Source organism: Dunckerocampus dactyliophorus, chromosome 10 (genome assembly GCF_027744805.1).
Source record: "Dunckerocampus dactyliophorus isolate RoL2022-P2 chromosome 10, RoL_Ddac_1.1, whole genome shotgun sequence".
Taxonomy (NCBI): domain Eukaryota; kingdom Metazoa; phylum Chordata; class Actinopteri; order Syngnathiformes; family Syngnathidae; genus Dunckerocampus; species Dunckerocampus dactyliophorus.
Window position 1 is genome coordinate 29,680,899 of NC_072828.1, and position 11,437 is coordinate 29,692,335.

General features: G+C 41.6%; 1 protein-coding gene across 4 annotated transcripts in view; it reads right to left on the reverse strand.

The window, feature by feature from the left end:
- The window catches only part of atp13a3 (ATPase 13A3), a 46,090-nt gene extending 34,954 nt beyond the window's left edge, over positions 1-11,136 (reverse strand). For 2 of the 4 annotated variants that reach the window (XM_054789251.1, XM_054789250.1), the window contains exon 1: positions 10,835-11,134. The gene's annotated coding sequence lies outside the window, so the exon portion shown is untranslated. Of the gene's footprint in view, positions 1-10,834 lie in introns of all 4 variants that reach the window. The other 2 variants (XR_008572663.1, XM_054789254.1) reach the window with 2 other exon arrangements.
- Positions 11,137-11,437: the final 301 nt, after the last annotated feature.

Below are 11,437 nucleotides of genomic sequence, written 5' to 3' on the forward strand. Positions count from 1 at the left end.
TCTTTGGAAACCAACCATTTCTGCCCGGACAACAAGGCAGCTGCACCGGATATGTTGGAAGAGTGCACCACTTTCATTGAGCTTGCCGGACGAGAAGATCAAAAAAAATAGCAGCTGAGGCCAAAAATAAAAGCAAACGCCAACCATCGGAAAGGAATGCTTTAAAGGAAAAGGGCGTTGCCTACTGCAAGATTTGTCATGCTGACTTGGATGTTGCGCGTGATTCAGCGTTGTGCAGTGGTGGCGAACGGAACAAAAACTACAATGTTATGTGACTAAACAAAAGTCGATATTCAATTTTCACTTTTCGATAGGCTAAGCCGGTCAAGAACTTGATTTATCCCAGGTAAGTCACATTAGAAAAAGTAATTTATTGTACCGAGCGTGCTTTGGGAGTTTTTTTGGACATGCTCAGACATGCCTCATCTACTTCGAGCTACCAAAACTTTCTGCAAAAGTTCAACTTGACCGCATGGTCAAACAGGAGTTCCTTTCAACCCCTTAACCTTGCCTACTTGTCTTTAGCACATTAAGGTAAGTGAATATTTTACTCTTTTGTAAACCGTCACATTGTCTTGTTGTAGTATAGTACTGTCTGCTTGCCAAAATCAAATTCAATTTTTTATCAGACTACTCTATTTTGTGTGTGTGTGTGTGTGTGTGTGTGTGTGTGGCAGAGCTTCGGTACCGGGAACACGGTTTTCTGACCCGCACAAGGATCTAGATCTAAATGCCCTCACGTGGTCAACAGATTTACTCTGCCAGGGAAAAGTGTGGTATACACTTCCCCTGTTATACAAAATTTATTTGACTTTGATGCTTGTTATGAAGCAAATCTGGAGCGGCCAGACCGGAGCAGGAGAGGACAGCGAAGAAGAGAAAAGAGGGGGGGGGGGGGGGGGGGGGGGGGGGGGGGGGGGGGGGGGGGGGGGATAAGAGGTGGACAAAAAAAAAGACAGAAAAGGACACCAGCAGCAACAACAATTGTGACAACAATAACAGAACAACAAAAACAAACAGGACTACATCAGCAAATGTCTGTGATGACTATAAAGACCCTGACAGAAAGGACAAAGTAATATCAACAACCACAATGACAATACTGCATTGAAACAGTCACACATAATACTTGTAGTCATAATGAAATGATTACCTATGATAGTGATCAGAATGACAATAACTGTAATGCACATCATTGTAAAAACTATAATCATATTGTTGACATCATCGTCACTGTAATAAAACCAACAACACAATAACAGCCTGGTTAACTCAGTGAGTAATGTGGGGAAGTACATATGTATTGTGAGTGTGCATATGAACGTGTGTACAGGTACCTCCGTGTGTGTGCATGTATATATACTGTAAATTAAGGTACGAGAATGTGTGAGCCCTCCCCACTGGGAAGACCAGAAGGGGCCGCATAGAGGCAATCCCAACCAGGAACAGGGCGCCGGCAGGCCGGAGGACAGCCAACCCCTGAGACCAGTGAGAGATCACACCCCACAAAGGCAGACGGGCACCAGAAAGAAGCCGGCCGCTGGAAGCGCCAAATAAATAAATGAAAACACGCACACACACACACACACACACACACACACACACACACACACACACACACACACACGACTACCCGATACCTGGAAGCCTCGCTGCCGGGGTGCAGCGGAGTAGGGGACACAGGGGTTCCAGACACACAACCCAGAACCCGAGGCGCGGAGAACGCGGACCACCGGGGAGCAGGAAAACCCCAGGCCACCCCATCCCAACGGCAGGACGCTACCAGCAAGGCAGACAAGAGGAGCTGGTGAGGAGGAAAGCCAGCAAATGAGGGCGGGCAAACGGGCGAGCAGCCGGGCGAACCACCACACAGCGCCAACAGACACTCGCGGGGCAGCAAATCCCGGAGGGGGAGGTAAATTAATTTCAGCTGACGCGTCCCGGGTCACGCCTGGTTCACACCAGACGGCAAAGCGGCTCGCCCTTGAAAACGGCACGCTAGCTGCGGCCCTCCAGCTCACACCAGGCTTGTTTCTCCGCGCCGGTTGACACGGTCGGTGTGTATGTTGACGCGTGTCTTTTCAACTGTGTCAGGCTCTTTTTAGATAAATAAACACAAATAGGCAACAAACGCGCACACAGAGTGCTAGAATTTAGTGCACATTTTAGTTTGTCAATAATAAAATAATTAATTGCAAATTTTAATTTGTGATTAAAACAATTAATTGTACATTTGGATTTTTGTGACTAGTAAGATTTTTTTTTCCCAAACAAGTGCTTAATGCTGAAATGATCCTGTCTTTTCAGGTCAACCACGGCAGCATGGTACTCCCTAATGCGGTGGACTTGTCAGCAGTATTAGTATGTCCACACTGCACAAGCATCTCACTTCACAGCTCCTGCAACATAATAATCCCAATCATTTAAAATGTCGACGTATTGTTGACACACCAATATTAATCTTTTAGCAACATCAATAGTTTCCTACCAAGAAATCATTTACATTTTTTTTTTTTTTTTAAATCAATGTATGTGCTTTTGTACAAGTAATGCCAACACATCCAGGACTCTTATTTTGAAGAGATGAAGAAGAGGAAATATTGTCATTATGTTTCAGCTTGTTACTTTGCTCTTCAAAAAGCAAATGCACCCAACATAACACTAAGCTACAGAACTAAAATGAATATCTGACAAAGATTCTCTGAAAGGGTTTAGTTCTTAATAACAATAACAAAATTCTTTCTAGCAATTATTTGAGGAACACCATTTTTTGATATGTTGTGAATTAGTGTTGAGAAGTAAACCATCAAGTGTTCTCAGTTCATAGGGTGTGTTTTTTGGAAAAGCAATTAACATGTGCTGTTGTAATTATTTTAGGCACACAGCCAGGGATACCTTTATGAACCTTCATCCGACGGAGCCGCGGGGGGTTTTGGGTGTCATCAACAGGAAAAGCAGGTTCACGTGTTTACTTTTGACACTAATCTATCCCTCGCTCCTTGAGTTGAACCCGAGTACAAAGTTAGATTACATGAAGTTGACCTGAATACGATGAACACTTATGGGAATTAAGCTATCATTTGAGTACTGGAAGCTCACAATAAATAAGTTACTGTCGTGTCGATAATTCAAGTTAATTTGAGTACTCCATACTCAAAATAAACAAGTTATTCCAAACTAAATATTTAAGATAATTTGAGCACTGCAAACTCAAAATAAGCAAGTTACTATAATCCAATTATTTAGTATAATTTAAGTACTGCACACTCACAATAATTAAATCCTATGTAATTCATCTATCTTAACATCAATTACTTTTTGTGAGGCAGCAAGTTTTCCATTTTATTTTTAAAGTAAAGTCAACTTATTATATTTGACAGTGTATGAAGTCTCATGGTAGCCACTACTTTACATTAGAAGCTTTCATTTCTTGTGGCAGTGTGATCCACTTTAAATTCAGTCATAACTGAACTGTGTCATTTCAGAAGTGGGAAAAAGACAGTGATTACTTGAAATCAAGTGTGTCACGCCTAAAGCCTCTGCTCGTCTTTTGATCACGGCTGCAAAATAGCCCAAAATGGAGCCAAAGAAAGTTGCAAGTGCCGGCATTTTGATGACGAAGGTGAGACACAGTACTGAATTCAAGATATAATTCATGGCAAAACAGGAAGGTGGTGTCCGTGTTGATCACGCTGCCACATTGTGTCTTTGTCAACAATCACATCTTCAGTGTAGGTAAAAGTAACCTTAAATGTTCATTTTCCTTTCCTTTCATTCATTCATTTATTTTAAATTGTTTTATGCATTAGAACTACAGAAACATGTTTTTTTTTTTAAACATTTTTGAAACGTGCGGCATAACTGTGTTAGTTAGCAAAGAACTATACGGAGTCAACCTTGATGACATCATAGACGGGTGACTTTTGCGTCCTGTTTTCATGCATTAGCAGGCTAATAGGCTGCGAACAAGGACGTTCCGTGATATAAACATACAGGACTCACAGTGTAATAATAACACAACAAGACACAAGCCCTATTGTACACTAAGTGGAAAATGAACGCAAACAGAGGCAAAATTTTGGTGACAAAAGTGCCAATTTCCTGTTCATAGCTGCTTACTCTCAGCTGTAACGCAGTTCCCCCTACATTTGTGTTAGTGTATGAAGCACTTTTTTTTGTTTTTCACTACTTTACATTCAATCTAGCTTAGTTGTTAGCATGGCCTTTCTTAACTTTTAGTGATAATGACACTTGTAAGAAATGTAGTTTACTTGCCGCCGTGGAGGCGGGGAGCAGTAACTTCCAAGTGGCTCCAGTTGCACTTAACCCATGCAAGCAAAAGCGCGACGTTACACTGATGATGCGCTGCAGCTTGTTGCTCTCATTAGCGTAAGACAAACTGATATTGTTCCTATCGCCCACTCCAGGTTTAAAGCAGGACATTTTGTTTCTGTTCACAACCTCTGGTAGCGTTCTGTGATAGGTGGCGGTGTCAAAGTGTTTTGCTGTTGGCAGATGGATGGGGTTTCTGGCCCCACGATTGAGCTTGGGTGTGGAGTCGGGAGATGCGTGGAGAGGTGGTGCTTTCCACTTTCCACAAGTCATGCATAAACGGTAGAAAAATGTTAATAAAACAACCAGGAGCATCTGTTACACATCTGACAATGAACTTTCCAACAGTTACATTTCTAGCCTAAACAGTAATGGCACAACAATTTGGCCAGTGGTTTAAACATTGTATCGTTTGTGCGGTGTGCAGTTTACAAAGAGCAAGCTGAAACAAGAAGACACTTGCACGAGCGTGTGGCAGATGAACCAACATTTTCATTATCTAAGAAGGCGGATGCTTTTTATTAGTTTTCTGAACCAGGTCTGCGGCTGTTCTACATCACTATTCGTTGCACCTCGGTAATTTATGATCAAAATAATGGGATACATCATACTGTCCTGTGCCGATGCAATCACGAGGCAATTGTACCGGAAACAAAAGAAAAACAACAATAACACCAGAGCTGTTGTGTTTGTCCATTTCCTAATTTCTTATTTTTGCCACACTTAAATGTTTCAGATCAAACACATTGAAATATTAGTCAATGACAATACAACTGAGCACAAAACACAGATGAAATTAAATGAAACCTTTTATTAGAGAATAGAGTACAAACTCCTCCTACACACCTTCAAGGCTATACACAACCTCAGCCCCCTGTACCTGACTGACCTCCTCCACATTGCCACTCAGGCTCTCTCCCACAAATCCTCCTCCTCCATTCACCTCACTGTGCCCTCTGCCCACACCAGCACCATGGGGAGCAGAGCTTTCAGCCGCTCTGCTCCCAGACTCTGGAACTCGTTACCATCCGACACCCGAAATATTGAAATCACCCCCCCATCGTCATATCCAGACGATAAACTCATCTGTCCAAAACTGCATACAATTGCATCTAATTTGCATACAAATTAAATGTATTATTATTATTATTAAAATCCAAACCTAGATGGTCCTGCGTGAAAAAGTGATTGCCCCCTAAACCTAATAACTGGTTGGGCCACCCTGTTCAGTTGTCTTGTCATTGACTAATCTGAAACATTTAAGTGTGGAGAAAAAAAAAAAAAAAAAAAAAAAAAAAGAAGGAAGGGGGCAAACACTTTTTCCACACCACTGTTTGTGTTTCCTTTTAACCACGGAGGACCCAGGCTGCAGTCTGTAGGGGTTAGCGTGAGCAAAAGCAACAGTGTCGTTCCTCCTGTCTTTGATTAGTATGCTAATTAAGAAGATTTAGTCCATTCTATTTTGGGCACGAAAAGGACCTGCGGTTGCTTTTGAGTTTTTAATTACAAAACTGAACATCGCACAACAGGGTTCGGCTAGAGAAGATAAACTTAGTCATCTGACTGCAATCCACAAATAATGAAATGGTTATCATGTTATAGAAAAACAATAGTGCAAGACTCAACACAGGGTTCTTTAAAATATTAACACACTTCACCTTCTGCAGAAGCGTGATGCAAAAAACAGGTCCTCAAAGTGTATTGACAGATCAGTAGGAATACTGGAGGTAGTAACACGTATCCAGGACATTACATCATATTTCTGATTTTTAATCAGTGTCACTTTCGTTCTTGTCTGAATTTTGACTAAAAAAAAAAAAAAAAAAAAGACACATAACCTGCAAGTAGTCTTAGGTTCACATTGTGTGTCAAAGCAGAGGTCAGCTCATTTGCATATAGTCGTCCGACATTCAATTTCAGTTTCATTGTGTGCAGACTACGCTGGCTACAATCACAAGGTGCACACGCTTCGTCAAGTACGTGTTTTGGATACGCTTGGTACACAATGAGTTGTTATCCTTGGGAAATCACAGCAGCTGAAAAGTAAGTTCCACCAATTTGTATTATTTATTTCATTGTCTTTGTTACACGCTTTTGCATGTCACCAAATGGAAAAGTTGACATCAGATCGGCTTTTTTTTTTTTTTTTTTTTTTTTTTTTACACAACAGACTCAAAGAAAAATACTCTATTGACTTTTACTTTGTTGTAACATAACTTTTTCCGCCAACAAATTTTCTAAACATTACAACTTTATTCGTCGTTTGGTTTTTTCCTCATATTTTGACCTGACATAAAACATCTTTTTTCCTAAATATTTCAACTTTATGCTACGAAAATTCCGTAATTTTTCCTCAACATATTATCTTATTCTCATAAAGTTAAACATTTTCAGATTACAACTTTTTTCTCTTAATACTTTCTTGTAAAATTAGTGCTGATTTTCCATTTTTGCTGTTTTTTTGGTTTTTTTTTTTTAGTTTTCTTGTTAAATTATATTTACAGAATGTGTCATGGGCCAATAATAAGAATACAAAATGTGGACACCCCAGCAATATAGCTATAAAATACTTGTTTCCAGTGATTGTGATTGCATCCATCAGTTAACGGGTCCTGTCCAGCTCATTTCCGGGACTTTTAAAATGATATTGGATCCTAGTGGTCCACTAGCCATAAATCTCAAGTTGTGATTTGGTAGCCTCCAACCCTGACCACACCTGCTGTGTTGCAATTGGTCAAAAGAGTTTAGGGTTGACTCCAAGAGAGGCAAGAGTACAACATTTACATCAAGTCTGAACAGTTGCAGGACAGGGCCCCGTGAATGGCCTCTACATTCCTGTGTTGTTCTTAAGCAGAGATAGAAATAGGAAAGGGTGAACAATGAGCTATGACCTAATGACAAGGTCCATAATTCATGGAAGCATTTGGAGGAAAATGTGTTTTGTTATCATCATGCCGTGCACTCAATGTGCTTTCTTTATCACTTCCCCTCCTATTCTTGGGCCATAATAGCCAAGCTGTGCTCCCCCTCACGGGCCAATCGTGCTGTGTATCACTCTGAAGACATCTCTTACCAATTATCCACATTCCCTCTCACCTTTGCTGCCTGAAAAATGTGAGCCATCCCTTGGTGTCTTCAATCACCCCTTAAACATACACTAACAGATTGGATCAATTACCAATATGCAAATGTAATCCAAAACAGAGTTGATTTGCACAATTGTATATTGAGCAACAATCATTAGGGCTAAGTGGGCTACATATTAACAGCTAATAATGTACTCGAAGCAATAAGGCGTTTACCTTTTGATGTAGTCAATCTCAGAAAACAACTTCCTGTATTTCCATACAGTAGGCAACCACTCATCATCACTATGAAATAAAAGGAAATGATACTAGCTGGAAGTGATTCATGGAAAATGTTATCTTTGATGTGATTGCTTAATGGGAGGGCTACAAGCTCCGGTCAGAGAAAACCAATTATAAATTTCGTGGGAAGGCTTGGGAAAGTACAGTAATCTTACAGATCAAAAGTTTTAAGTCAGACCACACGCTCTTGGATTAGTGATGGTACTGCTTGATCTGATGCATCTTGTAGATACATTCAGAGGACGGCTAGCTGCATTATTGTGTTGCACTTCTCAAAGACAAGTCGGACCATGAACTGTGCTTCGGCATACATCAGTTTGGGAAAGGCTATTTTATGGGTGCTCCATAAATGCATGCTTGTAGGAGTTTGATGTGCCCAGCCGCCACTACATTGGGGCTGAAACTATACCACACATGCATAAAGAAGTAAATGGTGCTAGAAGTTACCATCAATATCACATTGGGAGTGGTGTTTTTTGTTTTTTTGTACTTATAATAGTCTGTAGTCAACAACGAAATAGCATGATTTATTAATTTATATATTTAGGAAAATCCGTGATGGCACAAATTACACTTAAATAAAAATCATAACCAAAAGCAATGAAGAATAGACCCTGTCTCAGTTAAGAAAAAAAAAGTTCTCCAATATAAACCACACACAATAAAAACAATAAATAAAATGGAGCATCGAGTCTCTGTAAACACAATTGCACTTCAACAAATAAAGAACATTAGCTATTATTCCTTAACAGCAAGGCTGAAAGGGATGGTTCTGATTTTTTGACATGAAGTTAGATGACATCCCCATCAGCAGTGTAGTGTATCAACAGTTACTCACACCCCACTTTGTTCTGGTCGGATTCCGGTGAGGAGGAACAAAACTCCGGTTCAATGCCGGGGTCTCTTAAGTTAAACGTTTTGCTTCTCAAAACAGTATGCATTCAAAAGACAAATACATTTGCATCACAAAACCGTCAGACCTCTCAGTCGCTCGGCGTTATTTCCTCTCCGTTCGTATCGCAACGCGCTCTCGCCCTGTCCATTGTTGTGTGTGTGTTCCACAGTGTTTACGTGCACGGATGGAGACGCGAGTGTCTTCTGTTGCAGCTGTGGAACACATACACAGCAATGGACAGGCGAGAACACGCAGTGATATGAACGGAGAGGCAATAACGGCGAGCGACTGAGAGGTCGGATTTGTGATGCAAATGTATTACTCTTTTGAACGCATATTGTTTTTGGAAGCCAAACTCTTTACTTAAGAGACCCCAGCAACTGACCAGAGCTACGTTCCTCCTCACCGAAATCCGACCAGAACTCCATTCATGTAACAAAGTGGGGGGTAAGCCAGTGTTACTACATTGCTGATGGGGGTGCCATACAACTTCATGTAAAAAAAAAATCCCAACTATCCCTTTAACGTGTAGTGAAAGACACTGTCTGTGAGCGTCCACCATTTAGTGCTCGTTAGTTTATATTTACTTTGCCAACCAAACGCCTCAGTAAGTGTTGACTGTCGGGACAAAGGCTCCGCTGCACCTCGAACGGCAGTTTTTTTCCCCCCCAGTTGGGAAAACTGGACAGGATGGTTGCGTTTGAGGCGCGCATGCACGTTGGTTGTACTCCCCTTCTCCATCGCCACTACTTTCCAACAAAAGCGACATATCAGCTCGTCGGTGCTCATGCCTTGTTCATACCACGATAATGAATAAATCAATCAATCGCACAATAAATAAAAATGAACTCGATAATTTTGCCGGCCTCACTATAATGACGTGTGCATGCGTGTTTGTTTTCTCTCTGCCAAACAGGCTGGATGACAAGAGGCTTCATTCTGTGCATCTGTCTCCACACCTGGCACGTTTGTTCTACAGCGGAATGAACGGAGAGAGTGAACCCTCCTGTCAGGCATTCAGCCCTCTCCTCTCCAGGCAGGACACAACGCGCTAGTGAGTGCACTACTCACTAGCTGTGTGTGTCGTGGGCAGATCGATCGAACACTTTCTTCGTGCTGGCTGTGTATAAAAGAAAAACACGATCTAATGTAAATTTTATTTTGTCACATGAAAAAGTTTGTGACAAAGAGAAAAAAACGCAACAAATGCATTTTGCTTCATCCAAAACATGTACTTAGACCAAACTGCGACAAACTGCGTATTCTACACACAATGTTGCTAAAAGTGGGCCAAGGAAGTGTATATGCACGGGCTGACACACAATGTGAACTTCAGAGTATTTTGGGGTTATTTCTCCGTTTTTTGTCAACACAGTGTTCCAATTTGTTATTGTGACAGGCCTAAAGGATGATAACCAAAACGTTTTATCAGCGCTATCATGCCTCACTTGACCTTTAGGTTACACAAGTACTCTTACAACAATAACAAATTGGTGTAAATGTTATGCAAAACCCACTGTTGAGTACTGAAATGATAAACAGGCTCTTTAACCGAATAAAAACAATTAAACTCTTCCTGTCAAAAGGGAAGCTCATGCAGCCAATGGGTGTGTGGATTGTTTTTTAAAGTTTTTTCAAAGGAATCTTGTACCCACCTTACTAAAAATTAGCAAAAGACATGAAACATTAACTAAGCTACGTCAACATCAAGCAACTCCTGACTCATTAATCATTGACAACGCTACTTTTAATTAAGCATCATACAGTACTTACTTTCTGGAAAGTACTACAAGTTGCACCACATTATGGGCAATTCAATTACCACTTAATTACGATTTATTGCGTACAGTGCAACGTCAATAGGTATGTGTTTCCTTAATGTTTTAACTGGTCACGTTGAGAATAATGTAAAGAATACGAAGTTTAGACTGGTCAGACTTCAGCTTTAAAGACATTGACGTATGTTAGCTAGCTAGCTAGGTGGCTAACGTTAGCAAAGCACCACTGCTAACCCGCCAGACAACAAAAAATCACCAAGCCAAAAACATCTTCCGCCGGGTTGTTATTTTCAAAACCCACACAGCGTCTTCGCATATCGCGTCCCAAACCTGCCGTCTAAAACAGAGGACCGCTAACTGGCGTCTGCTAGCTTACCAGCCTTCAGTCAAGCTAAGTAGCAACTGCCAACATGTGCGACCATGACAGTGGCAAAGACATCATTCATAAACAGGGTACCCACCCAGAACCACCTGGACACGCTGAAGATCACCTTCGAGTCATAATGAGATAGGAGTCGCTGTTATCTGGGAGAAAACGTCGTTGGAGAAGAGAGGCTGCTTTCCGATAGACGGATAGCCTGCCCAACACTCAGGTAGTGTTGTGTGTTGACAGCTCCGCGAGTCACTAAAGCGCGTGAACTGGCCTGAACCGGCTGTCCAACGGCGGGAAGTGACGTCACCCGATGTCAGGGCGACCTGTCGAGGTGGAGGACGCGTACTGAACTGCTTACAAAAGCTTTGACGGATCCACGCCCCTCTGGGATGCGGAATGTTGGGTTTAAATGGTGATGACACCTTGGGAGCGTGCCGTTCATTCATACCTGTCAAACCTCCCGTTTTCCCCGGGAAAGTACCGTATTTTGCCCTTCTTTCAGGGCGTCCTCCTGTTTTATTAGTTACTTTCTCTTTTTTTATATAGTACTTTGACGAAAAAAAATCCTCGGCACAACACCGGCCCGCTAGTTCGGCAACACTCGGGCAACATCGGCTTCATGCATCCTCCAGCCGGTAAATCAGGCATTCAGAGTAAAAGCACGCCAGTAAAATAACAACGGTGGCATATT